Genomic DNA, 7,618 nt, shown 5'->3' with positions numbered 1-7,618 from the left:
GGTTTCCAGCATCTGCAGTCCTCACTTTTGCCTTTTCTGTATAAATGGTAGTGTTCCTGTTTTGTGATGATTGAAACTGGGATTTGAGGTTTGTCCTCATTTCCCTGAAAACTGGTTGAATGGTGGGGTTTGGGACCTGGCTTTGCCATTCCAGAGAAATTGCTGTTTCTCGGTATACAGCTGTTAATGTTAATTGTTTTGTAAACTGTGTATTGTTGAATAAAATTTAAAACAAAAGAAACAGGAGTGTCACGCAGTGGCTAACAACACCCTCGAGATTGTTGTGGTTCTGCTCGCCGAGCTGGAAGTTTTTGCTGCAAACGTTTCGTTCCCTGGCTAGGGAACATCATCAGTGCTGTTGGAGCCTCCTGTGAAGCGCTGCTTTGATGTTTCTTCCGGTATTTATAGTGGTTTGTTCTTGCCGCTTCCGGGTGTCAGTTTCAGCTGTAGTAGTTTGTATGTGGGGTCCAGGTCGATGTGTCTGTTGATGGATGTTCTTGCCGCTTCCGGGTGTCAGTTTCAGAAACACCCGGAAACGGCAAGAACATCCATCAACAGACACATCGACCTGGACCCCACATACAAATCACTGCAGCTGAAACTGACACCCGGAAGCGGCAAGAACAAACCAATATAAATACCGGAAGAAACATCAAAGCAGCGCTTCACACGAGGCTCCAACAGCACTGATGATGTTCCCTAGCCAGGGAACGAAACGTTTGCAGCAAAAACTTCCAGCTCGGCGAGCAGAACCACAACAACGGATACCCGAGCTACAAATCTTCAATCAGATTTTAAACCCTCGAGATTTTCAGCGAGAGGTGGGCGCCGCAGGGAGTGGAGTGTATTATTTCTCCCTCCAACTCCATTTTGGTTTAATCCCTGCCCTCCCCTTCACTGTTTGATCATGCAGCATTGCCCTCTGAGAAGGGCACTGCTTGTTACTGGTCACTCGGGTGTCTTCTTTCTTCCTGGTGGTGGAATATAAATAAAGGTTGACACACGTGTTGTTCTTCACTGTGTCTGACACCTACACACACACACACACACACACACACACACACGACTGAGTGCTGGGGAGAAATAAGCATTACTGCTGTCAGGCCGTAGTGTAGGGGGAACAAAACAAAGACAAAAAAGAGGAATGTCAGGAATTCTGAGGGAGCAGGCTCTGAGGGATCTGGATCAGTGTCAAGGGCACTCCATGTGTAAATAAAGGGGGATGGTACAACTGGCCTCTATGGAGTTATTTAAGTGGCAAACCCTGGAGTAATAATGAGTGGACATCACAGCCTTATTTCTGCACTGAGAAGGCAGATATTATTCATTACACTCCTCACCCACACCCAGTGTTTCAGCCCAGTCTGGTTGACATGAGAAAAAGACTTTCATTTACATAACACCTTAAGGGACATAAGCTAGTGGAGCAGAGGTAAGCCATTCAGCTCATCTGCTCCTCCATTCAGTGGCTGATTTCATAATCCCCAAATCTACTTCCTTTTGCCCTTTGCATTAGAACTGTTGATTCCCATATTGGCTAAAAATCTGTCCATATCAGCCTGGACTATACCTAATGATCCAATCTTGACATCATACTCGAGGGCTTAGACTTAAAGTGAGAGGGAAAAGATTTAAAAGGGACCTGAGGGGGCATCTTTTTCACCCAGAGGGTGATATGTGTATGGAATGAACTGCCAGAGGAAGTGGTGGAGGCTGGTACAATTACAGCATTTAAAAGGCAGCTGAATGGGTGTATGAATAGGAAGGGTTTGGAGGGATATGGGCCAAGTGCTGGCAAACGGGACTAGATTAGGTTGGGATATCTGGTCGGCATGGACAGGTTGGACCTCAGGGTCTGTTTCTGCGCTGTACATCTCTATAACCCTATGACATGTGACTCCAGACTACTGCAATGTGGTTAAATGTGAACTGCCCTCTGGGCGATTAGGAATGGGCAGATAAATGATGGACCAGCAGCGCCCATATCCTGTCAATGAATAAAATGTGAACGTTTGGGTGTAGTGGCCAACAGAGCCCCTTATACTCCTCTAGCTTGTGGCAATGCCAAGGACGAGATCTTCAATAGCTTTGTGGGGAGGGCAATGCCAACCCAGGGGTAAATTGCAGCCCTGGACCAGACTGACAGTTCATTTCAGGAAAGTTCAAAAAGAAGCAGTTGTCTGCCGACAAGCAGAGACAACAGTTACTGTAAAGTGAAGCAATAACTGAAGGTCACCTGATTGCCTGGAAGTGTTGGTGTTAAACAATGAATTGTGCAATTGCTAAGGGCTCTCAGCCCAAGTGACATAATCATAAGGTGCGGGAAACACACAGACAAAAATCTCCCAGCAGAAAGCAAGGCCCATTGTGCTCATGTCAACCCTTTGAACAAACTATTAATCCATAAGCCATTGGCTCAGAGTAGACCATTCAGCCCATCAAGTCTGCTAGCCAGTGAGATCGTGGCTGGCCTGATAACCCTCTTTCCCCCTTGATTCCCTTTACTGATCAGAAACCTAATATAAAACGAATAACAACAGAGAGCTGGAACTCAGAAAAATACAAATTGCTGGAGAAATTCAGCAGGTCTGGCAGCATCTGTGGAGAGAAATCAGAGTTAACATTTCAGATCGAGTGAAGAGGAGTCATATTAGATTCCAGCCATATTCGTCATTGAAGGACAGTTCCGTACCATCCATTATCCAATGGTCTGGCAGAAAGAGCATTCTAGACTCTAAAGGCAAGATTATAGAAACAGCCTACAGCTTTACTACTGACCAAACTGTCCCAGTTCCTATTTGATTAAAGGACAACCCCTCATTTGACTACAGGGACAGCTCCAACAGAGTTGCTAATGGGAAGAAAACACTGCACTGAGTTAAGTCTGATCTTCTGATATGGAGGGAAGGCCTTAGGAGGAAAGGCTGAGGGACTTGAGGCTGTTTTCATTAGAGAGAAGAAGGTTGAGAGGTGACTTAATTGAGACATACAAGATAATCATAGAGTTAGACAAGATGGACTGTGAGAGCCTTTTTCCTCAGATGGTGATGGCTAGCATGAGGGGACATAGCTTTAAATTAGATTACTTACAGTGTGGAAACAGGCCCTTCGGCCCAACAAGTCCACACCGACCCGCCGAAGTGCAACCCACCCATACTCCTACATTTACCCCTTACCTAACACTACAGGCAATTTAGCATGGCCAATTCACCTGACCCGCATGTCTTTGTGTCTGTGGGAGGAAACCGGAGCACCCGGAGCAAACCCACGCAGACACGGGGAGAATGTGCAAACTCCACACAGTCAGTCGCCTGAGTCGGGAATTGAACCCGGGTCTCAGGCGCTGTGAGACAGCAGTGCTAACTGCTGTGCCACCGTGCCACCCACAAAGGTGGGGTGATAGCTACAGTACAGATGTCAGAGGTGGTTTCTTTACTCAGAGAGTAGTAAGGGCATTCCCATTACCGCTGCTGGTGGTAACATTTATTGTCATTGGCACTCTGGGCACTGCCCCACCAACACGGTTATGACTGCATCCAAGCGTGGCCACCAGACAGAACCTCTCCTCAACATCTTGGAAAGCCCTGAATAACCTTTGTGAAGTTCATTGCTCAGGACAATCACTCTGGCTCCCCATAATAATACGCCGTCCTCCGTCATGATCCGGTCTCTCTGGGTCCAAAAAGGTTTCAGTTCTGCTTGTGATGGTCCTTTGGTATTCCCGTCCCCCCCCCCTTCACCCCCAGCTTTTTCGGTTTTGCCAGGACCGGATCAGTCTGCGTCCAAAGTCTGATATTGTCAACTGTGACTGGACGTATGTCCAGAAAATTGAAAACCATTACAGATTCTTTCAGTGGCGGTATATCTAACAATGGGAGGTGGCTAAATGCCTCTGCTTTTGCTAGTTAGCCTCCTGGATGTTTTCCAACTTGTAATTAGAATACGAGCCCACTGCTGAAGCCATGGGTGGCACTGCCTTGTGCTCTTTAAGTAGACGCGGCAGGAGTTTGTAGTCCATTGTCATTACAAATTTACATCCGTAAAGCTATTGGTGGGACTCCCTGATTCCAAGTATGACCCCAAACCTTCCTTCTCTATCTGGGCATATTTATGCTCTGCGTTACCCAAAGTGCTGGATGCATGCACTATTGGGTGTTCCTCTCCACCAGGCTGCCTCTGAGATCATACTAGCCCAATGCCTTGCAGGGAGGCATCATCTTGCCAGATCTCGCTTGGGGTCATGGTGTGCCCAACATCTTGGAGGATGGCAGCTGTTTCTTCACTTCCATAAAAGGCCATGGCTCAGCTATGTCACCATTTCCAAGGCTGACCCTTTCTTAGGGGTCAATGCCAAGGTGCCAGGATGGAGGCCAAGTTCTGTATGAACTTTCCATAATAATTCACCAGCCCAAGGAAAGACCTAAGCTCTGGTACAGACATGGAAGCTGGGCCAGTCTTGATCGCCCTCACTTTATCTTCCAACAGGTGTCACCCAGTCTGGTTGACTCTGTAGCCCAAGTAGGTCACTTGGGGTGCCTGGAACACACAATTTTCCCTTCTAAGGCATACGCCTGGGAGAAATGTCTAAGGACTATGTTCAAGTTCTCTAAGTGCTCCTTATTCATCTTCCTTGTTGTTAGCATGTCATCTCGATAAATGGCAACTGGGATAGACCTTGTAAAAGGTTCTCCGTCATCCACTGAAATATTGCACAGGTGGACAATACTACAAATGGCTGTCTCCAATATTAGTGCAAACCCTGATGGGGATTAATTGTACCATATTTCTTGGAATCCTTATCTAACCACAATTGCAGGATCACATGCGTTGTGAAGGACAGCACCTCCCCACCACCAGCACCAGCCTTGTGTATGAATCCTCTAGGTGAGGGATTGGGTATGTATCTAGCAGTGAGAAACGGGATTAACCATTTGTTTAAAATCCCCACAAAGACGAACCGCCCCAGTCAGGCTTCACAATCAGTGTGCCCAGTGCTGCCCGTTCCACAAACTGGACTGGTTTTAATGGTTCCCTCCCTTTCCAGCCTCCTGATTTCTGCCTCTCCTTTTCCCCATGAGGCAGGTGGCACTGAGCAGGCCTTGCAGAATCATGGAATTACTTCCTGGTCAGCTGACCTTTGCTCCTTTGATCGAGCCTAGACCTTCCTGAAGAACCTTCCGGTATTTAATTAGGACGTCGATCAGGCAGCCATTCTCCAATTGGAAAGGGTTGAGCCAGTCAAAGTGAATCTTTCTCAACCAATTTCACCCCATCAAGCTTGGGCCCGAACCTTTTACTACAATCAGTGGGAACTGAACCAGCTGTTTCTCATAAGAGACCGGAACCGAAGTTGTACCCTTTAATCTGTAAAGGTTCCTGGGTATAGGCTCTCAGTCTGACCGAGGTCTTGTACAAACTAAAGGGTTGGAGTCCAGAGCGAATTTTGTTGAAGACTGGTTCTGCAATCACTGATATAGCCGCACTGGTATCATCCTCCATTAGAACTGGGTCACCATTTCATCAGAGGTTTATTTCGATTGGTTCAGATTTGGATGTTGCTAAGCAATGTAACTGTTCCAGACCAGATGTAGGTGGGCTTTCCAGGGTGTGCACTCTCCAGCCTATGAGCGCTCTTACCCAGTTGAGGTCTAGTTGGACTCTCTTGCTGTCTTGAGTCCACACACCGGGCAGCAACTGTCCGCCCACATCCTGCAGGGAATTTGAACAGTTTGGGTTTGTTTTGGGCTTTTGTTGTGAGCTGACCTAGAGTCCCTCTGTCCAGGATAATGTCCTGAGAGAGGCTGTGCAATTGCCTTCCCCCAAGCTCAGTCAGATTGGCGAGGGTGCTCACTTCCATCGGAATACCCTGCAACTCACACGCTCCACTTACTGCATTTTCCAACGATAAAGCCAGGTGTAGTGCCTGGTTCAAGTCCAGTTGGGTTTCAGCTGGTAGGCACTCTTGCATGGTTACATCACAAACTGTCTCTCAGCATCTTATATGGGCGGCACGGTGGCTCAGTGGTTAGCACTGCTGCCTCACAGTGCTAGGGACCCAGGTTCCATTCCAGCCTCAGGTGACTGTCTGTGTGGAGTTGGCACATTCTTTGTGTGTCTGCGCAGGTTTGCTCTGGTTTCCTCCCACATTCCCAAAGGTGAGCAGGTCAGAGCAATTGGCCATGCTAAATTGCCCAGAATGTTAGGTGCATTAGTCAGGGGTAAATGTAGGGAAATGAGTCTGGGTGGGTTTCTCTTCGGAGGGTCGGTATGGACTTGTTGGACCAAAGGGCCTGTTTCCACATTGTCGTGAATTTAATCTCATTAAGGATTAAACCAATGTCAGATGCCTCTGCCAGTCATATTAAACTAGTCAACTCATGATACGGACTCCCCTGGATCTCAAAATGCTGAGTAAAACCAATAGCATCTCAGAATGAAAGGATGCTTGGGGTCATAATATTCCTTAACTAAATCTGTCAACTCTTGAAAGGCTTAAGTATCCAGTGCCTCAGTTAGGCCCCGAATAACTGAAAAAGCTGTGGGTCTACAAGCTGCCAGGGGAATTACTCGTTGCTTTCCACCTGTCATTTGCCTGGAAAACATAATACATTCTTTCCACATCCTAGACCCAGTCTTGGATGGTGAGATTGAATGAATCAAGATTCCCAAATAAAGGTATGACGCCAGAAATGCTTACCCCAACTCAAAGGCAACTGGTGCAAGTCAATTTCTCAGAACCGTCCCTTTCTGTCATTGGCACTGGGTGGGATGGACATTGGAGGGGGCAGCATGGGCTCAATGGGCCAAATGGCTTGCTTCCACACCATAAGCATTCTATGATTCCACACATGCTGTCCGTCCTGCTGAGATTTTCCAGCAATTTCTGCTTTTGCTTCCGACTTCCAGCCTCTGCAGTTTACTTTTTTGGTTAGTGCGATGGGTTTGGTAAGATACCCTGATGATCTCACTATGGGCCAGCTGAAATCAGCCATCTGTCTTTAAATCGTGCCAGTCCCCTGTGGGTACATATGCGTGCTGTTGTTGGCTGTTCATCTGGGTGCTATTCCTTGTCTGGGGAGAGTCCCTCTGGTAGGCAGTGGTTCCTGTTTGTGTGGGGTGGGGGAGGAGGGAAGCAGGGAGGGGGAGGTGGGGAGGAGGGAATCGGGGGGGGCGTGGGGGAAGCAGAGAGAGGGAGGGGGGAGGTGGAGAAACAGGGAGGTGGGGGGAGCAGGGAGGGGGAGGGGGAGGTGGGGAAAGCAGGGAGGGGGAGATGGGTGGTGGGGAAAGCAGGGAGGGGGAGATGGGTGGTGGGGGATGCAGGGAGGGAGGGGGGAAGCAGGGTGGGGGACAGGGAGGTGGGGGAAGAAGGGAGGGGGAGATGGGTGGTGGGGGATGCAGGGAGGGAGAGGGGGAAGCAGGGTGGGGGACAGGTAGGTGGGGGAAGAAGGGAGGGGGAGGTGTGGGAAGCAGGAAGGGGGAGGTGTGGGAAGTGGGGGGGTAGGTGGGGGAAGCAGAGGGGGAGAAGGGGGAGGTGGGGGAAGCAGAGGGGGAGGTGGGGGAAGGGGTGGTGACGTGTGAGGGAGGGTGCAGTAGACACCTTGGGAAGGGAGGGGAGTGT

This window comes from Hemiscyllium ocellatum, chromosome 47 (genome assembly GCF_020745735.1).
Source record: "Hemiscyllium ocellatum isolate sHemOce1 chromosome 47, sHemOce1.pat.X.cur, whole genome shotgun sequence".
Classification (NCBI taxonomy): Eukaryota; Metazoa; Chordata; class Chondrichthyes; order Orectolobiformes; family Hemiscylliidae; genus Hemiscyllium; species Hemiscyllium ocellatum.
This window is presented reverse-complemented; position numbering follows the sequence as displayed.